The sequence below is a fragment of the Harpia harpyja genome, chromosome 2 (genome assembly GCF_026419915.1).
Source record: "Harpia harpyja isolate bHarHar1 chromosome 2, bHarHar1 primary haplotype, whole genome shotgun sequence".
Lineage (NCBI taxonomy): Eukaryota > Metazoa > Chordata > Aves > Accipitriformes > Accipitridae > Harpia > Harpia harpyja.
Genome location: NC_068941.1, coordinates 86295427 through 86313599, shown reverse-complemented (window position 1 = coordinate 86313599; position 18173 = coordinate 86295427). Strand labels below are relative to the sequence as shown.

The 18173-nt window shown below is 35.9% G+C and overlaps 1 protein-coding gene across 2 annotated transcripts in view; it reads left to right on the top strand.

The window, feature by feature from the left end:
• CTNNA2 (catenin alpha 2) overlaps window positions 1–18173 on the top strand; it is a 520993-nt gene that overhangs the window by 152822 nt on the left and 349998 nt on the right. The gene's annotated exons all lie outside the window — the stretch shown is intronic.

The window sequence follows — 18173 nt, the reverse complement described above, 5'->3', positions numbered from 1 at the left end:
ATTATTCAACATGGTGTTAACCTGTAGTGGATAACCTTTGGTCTGCGTAACTTATCCCAGAAAATTCTCTCTGCCTAACATTGTATATTAAAGCTCATAAGTACTATCGCTGTGTCCTTTGGAGGATGTGTGAAAAAGTCCTAAGCAACATCAACAACCTTTTTTAAAATGGAAATGTTTGCAAACAGGTATCAAACTGAGAATCCTATACTTTCCTGTTTCTTGTCTGTTGTTGCTTCCACAGTATCAGGTGGCACATTTTGTTCCTATTTTGCTAGAATCATCAAAATAACGTTGAAGAGACTGTTCAAGGGTGAACCTTTAACATTGTTCTGTTCATTGGTACTGTTATAGTTAGTTGGTAGAGTGGTACAATGCAGTATCAATAGTGCAAACTTCAGTCCTTTAGTCACTTTATTGTACAGTTCAAAATTAACTATGACATTTTTTAAGGTATTTTCCCATATAATAGAGTCATCTCAAGAAATAGCTGTTTCTGATGACGCAAAATTTAAAAGCATATATTATTTGCTTTTTATTTTTTATGAAGTGATAGTTGAAATGTTCTTGTACTGTGAATGAAAGCAAAGTCTGTGCTGTTGTGTTATAAAGAGAGCATTAAATAATAGGTGATGAGGCTCTGGTGGCAGAGGGCTTGCTGGATTGCTTCCTACAGAATCTCGCTTTGTACAACTGTTAGAGTGATGTGTAATCTTTAAAGGTCTCAAAAAAACTTTGAGAAATGATGGGTTGTGGCTTCTTGTTTTATTGTGGTACCTCTTTTTAAGTACACAGGTTTTTGGTAACGATGCAATTTGCCCTTGGACCAGAAACATTCCTATTTTATTTCTGACCACATTTACAGAGGAAGGAGAGTTTTCAATGACTGTAGGTGTTTATGACCACACTGAAAGTGGCTAATATAGTTTCATTGTTTTTACTTAAACACATAATGGTGTGAGCATCTGTTTTTATGGTTACCACAGTGTTTTTTGAATTTGTCTTCCTCCTTTTTTCTTTTTTTTTTTCCATTCTAATTAGTCTGAGCTGCACAATTCCTATATTTTTTTTTTTTATTATTTTCCTGCTTTATATTGGAATGTAATCAACTTAAGCTATTTTTTACAGCTATTGAGTAAACATTGTAAGAACTGAATGTATACTTAAGTTACATAAAATGAAGTACTTCTAATTTAAACACATCTGGGACGGTAGCATTTGAGAACGATATTGCATTAAATGTTGTCTTCCAAGCTGATCTTGGCAGATAAAAGGGATGGGATTCAGTTTACAGGTTAAGTCACCTATATTTATGTTTCTGTATGTAAGTACAGACAGGTAAACCAGGGGCCTCAGTTTGGTTGTTTAAAGATAGATGCCTAGTGGCATTTTAAAGTATGAGTTTAAATAGTCCAGTGCTCATTTGAACAGAGGCTCCTCAATCTGCCACTCAGAAGCATTTGGATCTACCACGGGTCTTATGTCATATCTGCCAGCCTAACTTCCATGTCATGCGTGCTGTAGGGAAGAACAAATGGCCAGACTCGTACCTTTATCAAATCATTTGAGCCTCAGTTGCTTAAGCTCCTGTTATAATTGGTGGAGATCAGATCAATACTGGAGATCAGATCAATACTGCCAAGGAAACCTGAAGAGCCATTCAGATGACTAAGTGTTACAACTTAATATGGAATAAGTTAAATAACTCTAGACTCTTCTGACTGCATTAACTAAAACCCCATTAACTGGAGTAGAAGATGAGATCCCTAGCTTGTAGGCAGCTCATGTTTAGGTATCTATCTAGAGACTGAATTTCACCCATTTGTCTGCCCTGGCAGAATTTGCTTTAGTATTTAACCATTTCCTTGAAACCTGGGGATGGATTTTCTTGGGTTTGCAGTAATGCTAAGCATGTTGATTATGACAAAAGATTTCACCTGGAAAGTTTTTTAAAAGCTTGGATGAGTTTCAAAAGGGTAAAACTGAAAGGCATACACCAAACATGACACGGTTAGAAGTCTAATCAAGACTTGGCTAGGCTGGCAGAGCATGTTAGCTTTGAGATGATTTGGTGATGATTTGGTGAAGATGGACATCTTTAACATCTTCTGCCCGTATAGCCTTAAACCACTGGATTCCTGCTCTTGCTTTAAAGCTTGTGAAATTAATTGGACATTAATGCTTTGGGGTTTTTTCTGTTTGATGATGTCTAGAAAATGACAGATCATTTTTTGCCCGATGATTGTTGATCAAGTGTGCATACTGCTTTTGGTGCTTGCCATGAGATATAAAGAACATAGAACAAATTAAATATTTTGTGGTCATATTTGAAGGGTACAGACAATGAAGTCCAGGGTATTGGCAATGTGCTGTACAGTCAATGTTAGTTCAGTCCTTCTCCAGCTTAAAATTGTTTCTTTTGAGTTATCTGCTTCTATGATTTGGTGTTTCATTTTGTATACAAGAACATTTCTATTTTTTGGTTGTTAAGTAGATTCTATATTCCCTTTTATCTGTTGGATATTTACACTGCAAAGTCCCACATAAATTGGTTGTGGTTTATGTTCGGTCTTATATTAAATTTTCATAGAAGCTAAGTAAAATATTGAGGCAAAAGAACATACTCAGGATGGTGATGTTGTTCTTGAAGCTTCACTGATCTTTTGCTTTTGCCCCTGTGGATGATATTGCAGGCATGAATTGGAAACTGGAAGGTTTACAGGCAGCTGTATGAAATACAAGGCCGGCTCTGTGATGCTGCATACTTTCTAGCATTTCAAATGATGAATGCTGAAGGCAATGCAAGGAGAAAAAAGGGTTTTCCCAGGTTTATTGTGCAAGAAGAGGAAATGGCTTCCAACTGAACAATGTGGGAACTTCTGCCTTTTAAGTAGTACAAGAAAACCTCCTCCACCTGCAGAACCCCCTGCTGTGCCCACCTCTAGCTTAGAAAGTTCCCTGTAGAGACGCATTCATCTTATCTTCTGTGCTTCTGCAGGGCTTTTTAAGTACATCCATCATATCGACAGGTATATTCCCTGCACCTGTGAGCTGTTTTATCCCTAGGTGCTTTACCAGACGTTAGTGGATCAATATGCTCTGCTACATGAGGAGGGAAAATTTAACACACGTGACAATGTTGTTTTCCCCATTTGTCCACCCGTTTTTTATGGATCCATCACAGGCTAACAAGTAGCTAACAATGTTGTTACAGTTAGTTATATGCCAGGGGTAAAATCTCTCTGTGTATTATCCCAAGTTTTACCGAATTAAGTTAAAGCTGTTTTGCACGTCAGAAGACTAGATAGACAGATGCCACAGGTCGTCTTGTCGTTTGGTGAGGAGGACACAAGACTGGTGAAACAAAACTTCAAGAGGTGAGGTATAGGGATATGAGTTTAAAAAATTGCAGATACTCACTTTCAAACTGTTGGCAACCAAAGAAAAATATGAAAAGAAATTCTGTAAAGAGAAGGATAGGGCAGATTTCAATTTAGATGAGTAAAAATAATGCTGGTTTTGCAGTTGTATTATTTTGTGTTATAAAGGTTTTAGGAAAAGTGACAGAAATGTATTTGGAGGACTGTGAAAAGACACTGTTGGAGAGGTGTGTTTTGGTTGCTCCTTCCTTCTCCTCAGATAAATATTGGTTCGTTCCTTTTCCTACGTTTCAAATAAGATTTTTAAAATTTTTTTCAAGCTATCTTCACAAATATTCAAATGTTCTGGTCCCAATTCAGAGGTTATTTAAGCAATTATTCTTGTAGGAGGTTTTCGAATGATTACTGCTATGGGAAAATTAGTCCCTAGGATCTTTACCAATTCTATGAATAATTATGTATTTGTATAATATATTGCATTGACTGGAGTCTGACAGTACTCTGTAAGAACTTCTGCGGAGATGAGATGTAAACTGTTCCATTATTGTTCATATATCTAGTAATATGTATTAGTTTCACTTGTCTTATCAGTAACTCTGTCAAAATATTTTCCCAGCATGGTATCTATTATTTCTATGGTGAACTCAGCTGAACTTTAAAATCTTTTATTTCTGGGAAGCAGAGACAGGAGGACTCTCAGTCTGCTGGGTCGTATGACTTTTTTTCCAGTCTCTCACAGAAAATTGATAGGGGTTTTTTTTTCAGATTCTTATGTATGTGTGCTAAATCCCATCATTTATTTCAAAATAAAATTACATTTCTAGACTTCTGTCCTACAGAGAAGAACTAAGTACAATCCACAGAAGCTCTTAATGCAATTGTTTTCCATTTGTCTAAATGAAAAAATTATTTAATGGATGGTTAGCTCTGATTGTGGTCTAGTTTCCTGCTGGTTTACTCTCCTGTATCCTTCATGATTTGTATTGCAGGCTGTCAGGGAGCAAAAATCCTAGAAACCTGGGAGTTCCTGCTCTTAAACTCAGACTCCTGGATTAGAAGTACACTGCCAAACTCATATAACCCACTTCTGGGCACCCTTTCTAGGAAGCATCAGGGTGCTGCTGTGTTGATGTCTGATTAAGATAAGAAAGGAAGAAAATTAAATCTTTAGAAAAATATGCTTAAAAAAGAATGCTTTGAATTCCCCCTGACATCATCAGTTTCAGTGTCAAGCACAGACAGACTGAATTTTGGGTTGCTGGGGTGTATCAAAAAGAAATTTGGGAAGCAGTTGACAAGTAAGCCGTAACTGTTAGAGACCTCTGTAATCACTTGAATACTGGCTTGGCATTAATTCAAGTCTGCATTTGAAAAGGCATTTCCTATCTAGTTCAAATAGAAGGTTATCTTCTTAAACCTTTGGGCTTATTATTAAGCCAACCTTCATTCTCATACCTTTGTCTTCCTCTCACCCAGTGCTCCTGATCCCAGCCACTGCCAACGTTTCAGAAGAGCTTGGGGTTTGTTTTTCGTGTAATTGCGTTTGGGGACAGAGAATATTTCTATGTATCCAAGTGGAATGAGCAGTCCTTGTATTACTACTGATAATTTAATGTTTAGACTTGAGAACCAGAGCACTGCAGGCTAGGCTTTTTTTGGTTGGTTTTTTACTGATATTACCATAGGAATAACATTGCTTAGTGTTTGCTCTTTGTAATCTTGTTCTGTAGAGTTACTACCCGTTCCTGATGTCTGTTCACTGTAACCGAGATGCTATAGGCTCTAATTCCTGTTTCCTACAGAGAAGAAAATGTCATATCTTGAAAATGCAAAATATGAGAAGAATGAATAAGAAAGCACAAGTCTACGGGCAGTTTTTCTTCACAAATATATCAGTAAAAAGTTTGAATTGCTCAAAGTAAAATTATAGTGCTGCACTACATGAAAATGAAACGTCCCTAACAGACAGCTGAAGTTATTGTGCTTGATTTGGGAATGAAAAACGTGATCGCAAATGAAAATCCATAAACTCTCGATACTGTCAGCTTCCATATTTAACAGCTCCATCTGAATTCATATTTAAGAGAAAAGTAATAATTTGTGTGTACGTTTCAGTTCTGGTGCTGACTTGCGTAAGGTTAATCTGGGTGACGGTGAGCAGTAAATTACAGTTACGAGACAGAGAAATGTCCGTAGCTGTCCTGAGATGAGTAATCAGAGATGAGTGACAAGAGATTGACTGCTAGGTCATCAGCACCGACTGACTTAGGCATGACTGGCTCAGCAGGACAATTTTTCTGTTGCTACTGTTGTTGAATTCCTAGCTTTCTGAATAATTTTTAGAGGGCAATGGCTTGCTTAAAGCTTCCTACTGTATTTCAAGCTGGAGATAAGCTATTTTACTATTCACTTTGCTCTTTTAGAGGCTATATGAGTTTTGTCTTTCCTAACTTGGAAGAAACAAGTAGAAACACAGTAGTTATTACTGGAGGAATAGGATGTGTTCCTAAATGGGTGAATGTTTTTTGATGTGTCGCAGCACTGCTTCTCAGTCAGTGTAGGTTTCTTTGCATTTATGCATCTTTCCTGAGTGCCTTGACTTCTCGTGACTGTACATAAATCACTGTCTAAGTATGATGCTACCTGCAATGTAACTTCAGCCACCTTTTAAGGAACCTGCCGTCTCTTCTTTTTGATGATATCATCAGGGCCTCGTAGGGGATGCCCCGTATTTTTTGATAGTTTTACAGAAACACTGCACTGCTTAACATTGCACAAGTGAGTTTTGATGAACTACTTCATTCCTGTATTTTCTGGTTTTGCAAGTCCATGTTCAGAGTTTGTTTTGTTTTTCCTAGTGGATCCAGAGAACCACGCTGAATGTTTTTCATCAGAAACAAATAGAAAAGCTCTGTGACAAAGTGGGACTTTATGGCTTGGAAATGACAAATATGCTAACAATTTGTCTCGACTTCAGGTTCTGGTGGTTGCAAATTTACACATCCCTGTGGTGTTTCCTCTGTTTGGATGACTAGATTTTTCAATTTGCTGTATTAATATTTGTGGGAGGAAATGCTGTTTCTGAACCACAGTGTTGATCGCTTTTCCCTGATGGGGTCCACTGGAGAACATTTTATAGGTACCTCCTTTTTGCTCTTTGTCATTAAAGGCAGACCATGATATGTCATGAGAAAAGTTTTGTATGTCTTGTTAAAATGTAAATAAATCACATGAGGTTTTTTGAATCTAAGGCTGAATTGCTATACTAGGTTGAGTGATGTTTCGGACAAGATATTTCCCTCCAAATTAGCGTGGAAATTTTCTAGACTGCCAGTAAATCCAACCAAGTGCCTGCATGTGATGACTTATTTTCTCACTTCTTTTTATGTCTCTATATAATTAATGAAGCCCAGTGATTGACCTGAAGGCTTGGGAAAAAAAGGTCTGAATCATGTTGCATTCCAGTGCCTCAGTGAATTCTCTTTCTTATTATCACTTTATTGTTATTTCATTATTAAGTAAACTGCACTCTTAAGGATCTGTTTAAATCTAGACAAATTCATTACTGGAAACCAAGGATTTAGCATTTCCGTAACTGAGGAGTGAAGACTGCATGTAGACTTGTCCAGTACTTTTTCCTGTCCAGACCTCTTGGTAGATAGTGGGTCATGAAGTTAACAGGCTTACCAATTTAAGTTTCCAAATCACATTAGATGAAGAGTGCAGGGGCGGCAGGTATGTTATTCCATTTATTTGGGTAAAACTCTGTAGACCTTAATGTCTCAGAATAGTTTCTGAATAATATTTTTGCAGAGCAAACCACCTCATGTAGACCTGCAAGATAGGAAGGAGGTCCTTCTTTCTACTTCCATGTTTATCCTTTCGATTACACTTAATATTCCTGTTGGTGTTACTTTGGATACTATGATTGGGACTGTTGTCTGAACCATTTGATTCTCAGCTGCTGCTCATAATTTTTTCAGATTTTTCTGTATTTTATATCCCACAACCTCTTTTCTTATTGGAAATTAGTAGAGAAGCCAAACAGAAAACAAGCCAGGGATCAGTACGATTTTTCAGCAGGAGTATGCTCTGTCCACAGGAATCGAGCTTTAAAATGTAGTATGTTGTGTGGCATTCTAAAATACCTCTTCTAATTCAGGTAATGTTACGTGGATATATTGCCCCAAAAAATCATGTAATCTCTGTCACTAGATGTTTTTAAAGAGTAGGTAAGAGGAATGATAGAAGTACATCTGATCCAGTTTTGGAGAAGAGGGTTAAAGTAAGTGACAAAAGCCCTATATGTATTTATTTATATTTATTATTTTAAATCAAAGCTGCACACATGCAGAGCTGGTTGAAGAGGCAGAATGGTTTACCTTTTCAAAGGCATTCTCACTCTTGTTTTTTCTCTGAAACACCTTTCCAAGAGCAATATTTTTTGTGTGTGGTTTTTTTTTTTTTTATTGGTCACTAACATAGGAAAGGGAAGACAAGTCCTGCTTCCCTTCTCAAAATTCTGTGAATTGAAAAGAAAAATATTTATTCCAAATCCCACCTGAAACAGCCAAATACAAAAGGCTTATGTTTTTTCAAAGTATATGTAGGTATATGCCAATATGGGTAGGCTCATAAAACATTTAGGAGACCTGTGAGAAATTAAGTACAAGGAAAATGGAGATGGAATAAGATTAATGAAAGATGTCAATAGAATTGACACACAGTTTTGTCCACACATATGCAATATCAAAGTTCTTTTTGTTATCTTGTCTAGGTTCCACTACAATGTATTCAAACTGCCGTTTTACATTTTATATAATGTCTGGCTTTTCAAGAAATATTAAAGATAATTCTTATGCATTTATTTTCAGCTGCTACAAAGCAGTTTGTAAGAAAGATTGAAAACAATACATTACCAGAAAATAATGATACCTTTATATAGTAGTAAATGTAACCTTGTTTAAAATTATAGTAAATTGTCATGTGACCTAAGTTTTAGGAAATTTAAAAATATAGAATGGCCAGATTTACAATTAAAACAGAAACAATTGTCTTAACAACTGTGGTTTTGGTTTTGTTGGTGGTGGTTTTTAATATTCTTCATCTTGTTTTGCTTCTCAGGCCCTAGTATGTGCTATACATGTTTAAAATTAGGAGTCTGTTAAGTTGTGGTGGAATTTAGTCACAAGTTTAAACGTTTTGCCCAAGGTTATTATATCAACAATCCCATTTCCTTGGGGTCATGAGGGCTGACAACTTCCAAACCACCAGTTCAGCCAGAGGTATTGTACCCTCCACATCCCTTTTGACATCCTTGTCAGTTCACATAAGAAAATAAAAGTTAATCCAGCATTAGCTAACTCAACTTTTAAGACTTGTATTAAATAATAATTATTTTCTTGGTGTCCCATATTACCTTTTTTAATCATTACTATTTCTAACACATTCTAAATTTCTATCAGATCTTTTTTTCTCTGGATTTTCCACTTTTTTTCCTGTCTTTGCCTTTAAAAATACTGGATGCCTAATAAGGAAACACTGTTTTTTCCACATGTAAATTCAAAAGTTTCAGTCTCATAAAGGATTTAAGTATACAGGAGAATTCTATAAATTATATTTGCTTCTTTCTTTGCTATTTATCTTAGGAAGGAATAGCTAGTGGTTAAGGCACAGGCCTGGAAGTGAACTTATTTGCCCTTTATCACTGATTTTCTAGGTCTATATAGTGCTTAGTCTTCCTGGGCCTCTGTTACTCCATTAAAATTGAGGTCATGTCAGTCTTAATTCATTAAAGTTCAAGTGCCTTGCCATTTCCACATTAAAAAATTCTGTAATAATATTGCAGTATTTGTATAATTGTAGTGTTTGACTGTTGGAGGCTGTGCAAGATGTCTATCTGTTCAAAGACATAGGATTTCACTCAATTTAATTTCTTCCTCTCTAGACTACCTGAACCTCCGCAGCACTTGTACTGAATTTTTGCTATAACTGGGCAAATAATGAATTGCTTTGGTTTGCCTATTGTACTGAAAACTGGGGAGAAGGATGGCATGGGGCAGAATGAAGTGGGGACAATAGTCATGGGGAAGATTACGTGGGGTTTCATTTTGATGATTTGTTTGTTTGTTTCTGACCAACAACCCAAACTGCGTTCCTGTAAAATGTTATATTAATTTCCTACATGCCATGGTTTGGAATAAATGATTTATTAAGTGGATCCCAAGTTCATCAATACTTTGCCTCCAGAAAACTTGCCTTTTTTGACAAATGTATTTACTATTCCTCTTTGTTCTACCTCATATACCTATATATGTATACAAAATGTCTGGCTATAATTCTGATACCCGGTAAGAGTATGTGCTCATTTTACACTCAGTGTATTCAGAAAAAAGATGGTTGGGGGGGGGGGGGAACGAAAAGCAACAACAACAAAAAAACCCCACAACCAAAAAAGCATTGTGTTTTCTTCTGGTAATTTTCATGTTTTAGCTCATTTTATTTTGCATTAATTAGTTTTGTTTTTTCTAAAGTGTGCTTTTACAGAAGTAATGACTTCTGCATCAGTGCTTTTAATATGCTGGAAAGCATTGCCTTAATGTTTGCAAGACTTAGACTATCTGAAAATAATGTTCTTAAAGCTGTTTGTTCACCTGTAGAAAAGTCCTTTATCAATCTTGTGTATATAGTGTGATTCATAACTTCTGTAATTTTTCTTTGTACTGAAGTTAGCATTTATGGGTCATTAATTTGTTGTTTTTCCATGTCTGCAAGTCAATATCAGTATGAGAGAAGTTCTTCATGCATTTTATACTATACCAATAGCATTATCATTATTAGCTCCATGTATACCTGCTTTTGGTGTATGGATCTTACTTTCAATATTTGCACAGTCCAGATTAACGTTGTTGTGCTTTGTATTCTTTTGAATACACAGAAGGATATTCCCAATGCATACAGAGTTACTGGGGATGCATCAAAATAAAATAAGCATGGACCTACTGAAATTAGTGAGCTTTCAGAAAACCACATCAAAAATCTGTGCCTCCTGGAGGCTACATAACATTTTTCTGTTCACTTAAAGTTGGGGGGGGGGGGGGGGGGTTGGTATGCATGTGTCCAGATTCTGGTAATCATGTGGAAAACCTGAAGGCAGCAATGGAAACATAAAGACTAAATTAGCTATGCACACTTATTTCTCTGAGATATTGTTATTCTGCAGGTGAGCAGAGGAGGGAGTAGCTGTAAACGGACTTGGGCTCTAGAAGGGTGCAAGTGCCTATCAGCGATATATTAAGTGTATGTTTGCCCTTGTTTAGGACAGAAGTCTACGGAACTCCTCTTGAGCATTGTCAAAATCTGACATAGCCAACTGTATTAACGTCACAGTATACATTAAATCAGCTCTGAGCACTTTGTAGAAGTCTTTCTTCATTCTCATTATGATGGGAGGGATGGAACACCTCTGTGGTGAGGACAGGCTGAGAGAGTTGGGGTTGTTCAGCCTGGAGAAGAGAACGCTCCGGGGAGACCTTATTGCAGCCTTCCAGTACTTGAAGAGGACCTATAAGAAAGATAGGGACAAACTTCTTAGCAGGGCCTGTTGTGACAGGACGAGGGATAATGTTTTTAAACTAAAAGAGGGTAGACTAGGACTAGATATAGGGAAGAAATGTTTTACGATGAGAGTGGTGAGGCACTGGCACAGGTTGCCCAGAGAGGTGGTCGATGCCCCATCCCTGGAAACATCCAAGGTCAGGCTGGACGGGGCTCTGAGCAACCTCATCGAGTTGAAGATGTCCCTGCTCATTGCAGGGGGGTTGGACTAAATGACCTTTAAAGGTCTCTTCCAACCCGAATCATTCTATGATTCTATGATTCATTGAAAGCTGGCAGGAAGTCACGTCGAAAGAGGGGAAGGATAGAGGATGTCAAGTGAAATTTGTCCCATTTAGTACATTAGATCATCATTTTGATAGTGAAGGATACACTTTACCAGAGGCAAAGGTCAAAACTCTTCTCATATTAGTAATGTCATTACAGTATTTACACTTCGATTAGCAATCAAAACCACAAAACTAGAAGATTACAGCAGCGTGTGTAAACCTGCAGTTTATGTATCCTACATTGGTTTGCATTATTTGTTTTTTGCTTACACAAGGAGTGTTTTTACAAATGAGAACAAGGCACTTCAAGTTAGTGATGGAAAAATTCAATGCAATTTAGAGAATTGTCATCTGAAATGACCGTATTAGATGTCCAGAAGAGGGCACACTTGCACACCAGAAATGTTTTGTGCATCACTAAAGCTCTGCATGCTGGTGTTGTATAGCTGTAATCAAACAAAATTAATAATATGGAAAATGAACAGGTTACCTTGCTAGCAGTTAGGGGATCTTTAGGAAAAAAATAGATTCAAATGGTTATTTGGGGGGAAAAAAATGTATTTTAAGCAAATTAATATTAACTGCATGCAATATCAGATAGAAATGAAGTGTTAAGTTCTACTTGCATTTTTAAAAGGCACTGATGTTTTGATTTCAGTAAGGAATTTGGCAAGCAAGGAGTAAGAGCCTCTCCTGCCCTTCTGAAACTATTTCAGATGTAGATGTGTGAGGCAGAGCTTAAGAGCATATGCATTGTAATGCAAGATTATTTCCAAGTCGCTTTCTACAATAGTCAAATGTATGATAATGTGAAATGAGATGTATCAGTGTTTAATGGGATTTGATATTTAACCTGGGAAATTATCTTACGACTTCCAATATAAAGTAGAAACGCAAGGACATCACGTCTTGTGACAGAGTAACTTGTCACTTTTTCCAGAATCATGTATTAACAATTAATTGGGAGCACATGTTGTTTATTTTTATATTTTTACTTGAGAAATGGAAGACAGAAAAAGCATCTCTACTGTAACCAGTTCCCTGAAACTCCTTTAGTGAAATGGTAGGAGTGAAATAGAATAGTTTCATTTCTTTTAAGATGACTGAGCTGAAGGAATAATTGACTTTCCTTTTGATTTGGATTCTTTTTGGAATTTTAAGTATAGATCCAGTTTTCATAACATTTAATAGCATTTCGAAACTTTGTCCAAACTCTTCCTTTTAACAGATATTGCAACTATTTAAAATATTTTAGCATGCATTTGGCTTCAGCAGAATGAATTGAAACATTTTGTGAAATTTATTTGTCTCTAATAAATCTTTAAGCTTATCTCCTTTATAAAGTAAGCTACAATTAAGTTTAGGGTAACATACTGACCACATATTTTCACAATACTTATGTTATGTAGGTTTTTTATATGTTTCTCAGATTACTTGACTGCTGCCTTGACCAATTCTTTCATTTGTTAAGCGATTATTTAAAAAGTAAAAACAAAACAACACTAGGAGAGTGACAACCAGATGGATGCATTAGAATTGTAATTATGCATTAACATTGCAATGCAATTTATACATTTCAATGTAAAATCAGAGATCCCCAAAATATAATCCTGTAGCTTTAAGTGGATGATGACTGAGCTCTTTCTGACATGATCTAAAACACCTTGGGGCATGATGTGTAGTAATGTAGTTACTATAAGGCTGTCAAATGCATTGCCAGATAGTATTTGAATCCTGGGATCAGATAAATTAGATTTTAATTGGGTTTTAAGGGTAAGCTGAATAAGTAGATAAGGTAGAATTAACCAGAGACATATTAACGTAATGAAACCTTTGGTTCTTTTAAAGCTATTGTATTAAACACCGTACACTCTCTTGTTGAAAAGAGACGTCATGGTAGAGTAGGAAGAGATTGACAGTGATGGGTAAGACGAACGGTGGTATCTAACGTAATCACATGAACACGTAACAACATAACCATGTTATCTGGAGCACCATAAGCTCAAGAAGCTGGAGAAAATCGCATTACTTGTATTTTATTATAGCATTTTGAATGGAGAGAAAACAAATAAACAGAAAGTCCAAAACTGAGTTTCTGTAAGGTGGTGGGACCATTCATTCAGGGAATTTACTGAGGCTATTGAATAGTGGGGTTTTTTTGTTTCTTATAGAGCAGAAGAGAAGCTGCTGCGATGTGAAATGGCCAGAACGCTTGCTTCTGTATTTCTTTTCTCTACAAACTACCTTATGATGGTTTTGCTCAGTGGAATTTTCATTATTATTGGATACATGAGCTTTTTTCTGGTAACTTCCTTTTGTCTTCTATGTAGACACATTCAGATTTAAAATTTTTAAAAAGTTACAAAATTCAAGCACTTGAAATCATTTTTTATTTTATCTTTAAACACATTTTTTATCATTTAAATCTGAACAATATGTTTAACAACTAAAGGCCTTGCAATGCATACTTGAATGTGAATAATTTATTACCTAAGTAAAAAGAGGAGTCTGTGTCATGAGTAAGGTTCCATAATAGCAGTGAGTATCCAAAAAGAGTAAGCATCAATTTTTTTATTTATTTCCTACATAAATAAAAGAAAAAAAAAAAAGAACAAAAAATTGGGAGGAGGAATATTTTTGTTGTTGATGTTAGTCGTAAATCCATTAGTTCATTATGAAATTATGTCTTATTCTTCTGACTGGGTAGGTGAGCACAAACCCTTATGCCTCATGCAGTACTTTTGATTTCTGCATATGGGATGAGGACCATAGAGCCAAATCCCATGGATGTTGGTGAAGAGTCATTCATAGTTACACAGATGCGTAAGGGATTCAGTCAGGAATATAAAATGCCTGACTTTCAGTATATAGATATCCCCAAGAAAGGCAGTAAGGCTAACTCTCAAGATTTAATACGTAATTATATACATTGTTAGATCTGGGTCTTGGGTTTTATGGGAGCTGCTTCATCCTGATGTGTTCTGCGTGGATAGCCATCACATGATTAACCCAAGTGTTCAATTGTAACCACTTCGTCAGTGTGAATTTAAATTAAAGTTATGAAATCAGATGTTTAAAAAACCAAAGCATCAAGTAGTTAATGTTTTGCAATTTCATATCATAGTTTAACTAGTGTATTATGTTTTGAAGCAGAAATACAGAGGCTTTTTTGGGTTTTTTTGTCAGAAGCTATTGAGCAGCTTTGTTTAAAGAAATCTGCCCATACTTTTGATGAACATAAATTTTATTTCTCTCCTCAAGCAATTCTTTTTCTCTCCTTTCAGTACAAATAAATAAATAAGTGAACGAATAAATAAAATGTATGCCTGATTGCGAGTGTGTAAGATTAGACTTACAAAGTAGATCTACATCCAACCATTTGTGTGTACCAAACAATAAAACTTGAAGGCTCATTAGCTTTGAATGACCCAACTGTGTTTTATGCGTAGGGGTCATTTCTTTACTAATGAGCCACTAAGCCAGATGGCTAACCCCACAGTAGTCTGACTGCATTAGTGTGATTTAGATTTTTAGGTAAATTGCTTTTCTTTTCTTTTCTTTTCTTTTCTTTTCTTTTCTTTTCTTTTCTTTTCTTTTCTTTTCTTTTCTTTTCTTTTCTTTTCTTTTCTTTTCTTTTCTTTTCTTTTCTTTTTTAATAAACAGGAGCTAGAGGGACAGCTTTTTCTAGAACTGTGCAAAACAAAGTATTTTGCCTTAAATGATAAATGGCTAAGGTGACTCTGTACTTCTTAAGGATTTATATCAATTTCTTATATTTTTGCTGGTTTGTAGGGATCAGAGTGTTAGATACTATCCTCCCTGGAAACTGTTTTGGGTAGAAAGTTATTTTGACTGTCTTTATTGGATTTTGTTTCAGTAGATAATTAATCAAACCCATTCTTACTGCCTCATATCTGAGTGCATATGAAAATACTTATGTATAAAATGCAAAAGAAGAATGATTCTGCACAGGTGCAAGAATAATATTTCCTTTTTAATATGCGTTTTCTTACAGAATTTTTGCTTGTCTTTATGAATTTAAGATGTTTCGGGTGATTAGGATGAAGAATGGTTGCTCATTTGGGCCTGGATTCATATCACTCAAGAAACCTTTTTCAGGCATGTAAGTGAAGAACCAGGTCATTGTGGATTCCCCCAAGTCAATTGAAAGAGATTGGTACCCTCTAAGCATACTATATTTTAAGTGACCTGGATTATTTTCAGGGAATGCTTTTCTCTCACCATTGACTAAATCATACAGAAGGGAAGTTTGGAAATGACATAAAAATATATGTAGAGAACAGCCCTAAAGAGAAGAGTACTTAAAGGAGGGCAGTTTATGAAGGACAACATCAGCGAGATGATTTTGAAAGTGTGTTTCAAACATATTGTGCAAATGAGCACTCATGGTCCTTTCAGCGATCCCACATTTGAATGAAATTTTGTTGTAGCAAATTGTCTGTTACTGTGAATAACTTCATATGATGATTTCCTCATATCTTATGGGAGTTTGTTGCAATGATGTTAGATAATTATATATAGGTTCTTAGCACTGAAAATTGGTCTTCAAAGAAAGTGGCTACATTTGGGGGAATAAGAATGTAAAATGGCTCAGAATAAAGCTTTATCTGGCCTAGTATCTTATCTCTGAAAATAGTCACGGGGGATGACTAAAGAAGAGTACAAGAACCTGACAAATGTACTGTGATTGTGATTCTTCTTTGCAAAATTTATTATCTTAGCCTCTAGCAATTTATGGTTCAGGGAGTTCCTGAACCAAAGGTGATATTTGCTGTTTCAAAATGAGTAATCTAGGATCCTTACTTAAACAGCCTGTAGAGCATTAAGATTTTAAGCAGTTTACACAGGTCTCTAGAATAGCTATTTTGCATGGGTTTGACACCCCCCCCTTCTTTTTAACCCCTTTTTAACCCTCTTGACTTTTGCAAGATGTTTAGTCCAGGATGAGTTAGGAAGGGGAGAAATGGAATCAGTAAGTAAAGGAGAGATGTGAAAACTATTACACTTTGGCAGAGCATTTTTGAACCACATTTTGTAGACATGATCAGCTTTAACCAGCGGTCATTTAGATTTCGAATACTGAAACAAAACTGAACACGCTGCATCACGTCTTTTAAATGTATCAAGCGTAATACATTGAGATATGCTTGCCTAATTTCCACTGGCTACTGTTTTCCTGCTCTACCTGCTCCTCACTAGCATCAGTAACTTCCAAAGCAATGTGATTTCCTACTGTGGGAAATCTGCCTAAAATTAGCTGTGAAGATATGGAGTGGGAGATGGTCTGGAACCCTGTAATCTTACTGTGTGCTTCTTGAACAAGCCGTGTTAAAAGAAAACCTGACACAAAAAAGTAGAAGACCTGGTACAGCATCTTCAGGGTAGCTGCATTGTGTGATCAAAATGAAGACATGGCCAATGCACTTTTCTTTGTCAGAAAATATTATAAAATGTTTAGTAAAGCTTTACTTCAGTAAAACAGTTTTCCTCTAAGCAGTCAAAGTCAGAATCAGGGCCAAAAATGCACAAGATAACTTTCTCCAGAGAGGAGGAATAAAAACAGTGTCAAAACATGAGAAAAAGAAATGAATTTTAGATGTGAAAGTGTAAGAAAATCTTAACACTGTTGTGATTTGCCAATGCTCATAAATCTCCTGTCTACAAGAACTAGGACAGGGGTCATTTTCTGATGGAGATCCTAATCACAGTGAAAAAGAAGAGGTGTTTTTCTGTTTTATCCTGATTTGAGATCATATTTCTATGAGTTCACGTTTTGCCATGTATTGGGGGGGGTGTGCATGTGTGTGCACGTATCTCACATTTTTAGCTTCTGTCTCTCTTAACCAAAGACAAACGAAGTCTCTTGCTGAATATTAAATGTTAGGAAGAAAGTTATATTCAAGTCCATCGTTGCTTTTAAGATTTATTTGTGAAGATGAAACTTCTACTTTCTAATTGAGAATGTGAATCTGGTCTCCAAATCATACCTTAATTTGTAGTCTGGGAAATGTAAGTGGTATTTTTTTCTCTTTACTTAGTGTTGCCAGGCTAACAGAATGACAATCATATAACTGGTTTTCGTCAAACCATATAATTAAATGACTAGGAAAACTAAAGATCATTCCATTCACTGAAGAGTTGTTACACTTTTACTGCCATGTAAGCAAAATTATAACAGAATGATAGAGCATCATATGCTGTGTACATTTTTATTTGTTAATAACAAATTTAAAATGATAAATACTTTTCCTTCTGTAAAATTCTTACTGAATCTCTTGAGAATTCAGTAGCACTGTAAATGTAGTCTGCAGTTCTTTACAATTATAGTTTAAATAGACCAAGTCTAAAGGGAATCTGCCTATTTGATTTCCAAATTTGCATCACTTAAAATCCAATCAGACCAACTGTTCAGATTTTTATTAGATATGAAATACACGAATGGGTTCAAGGCCATGCTATGTATAGCAAATACATACCTTGTTTTACAGCATGGATTATCTAACTTGTTACTTAGCATGTGGCTTGACCTTCAGCCCACAAAGACTGCTTAGTGACTTCATGAATTGTTACTATATTAAATCCTTCGATTTTCAGTAACTGGTGTTTTATAGGCCAGCAGATTGCATTTGATTTTGTGAATTTGCTGTAACATATTGAGTTTAACGGATTTATGCAGGAATGTAAACCAAAAATAATACAGCAGGCGCTTGGAATTTTAGAACACAAGGGCATTAGGCTTGCAGATGGCCGATATGGATAATGACATTGAATAATTTAGTGTGGAAGGTAATCTGGTTTTGACAGAATACATTAACATTTAGCCAATGCATACAGGTGTTTGGGTAGTGATCTGCGTGCTGTGATCTAAGGCAGACCAGAGTGACTG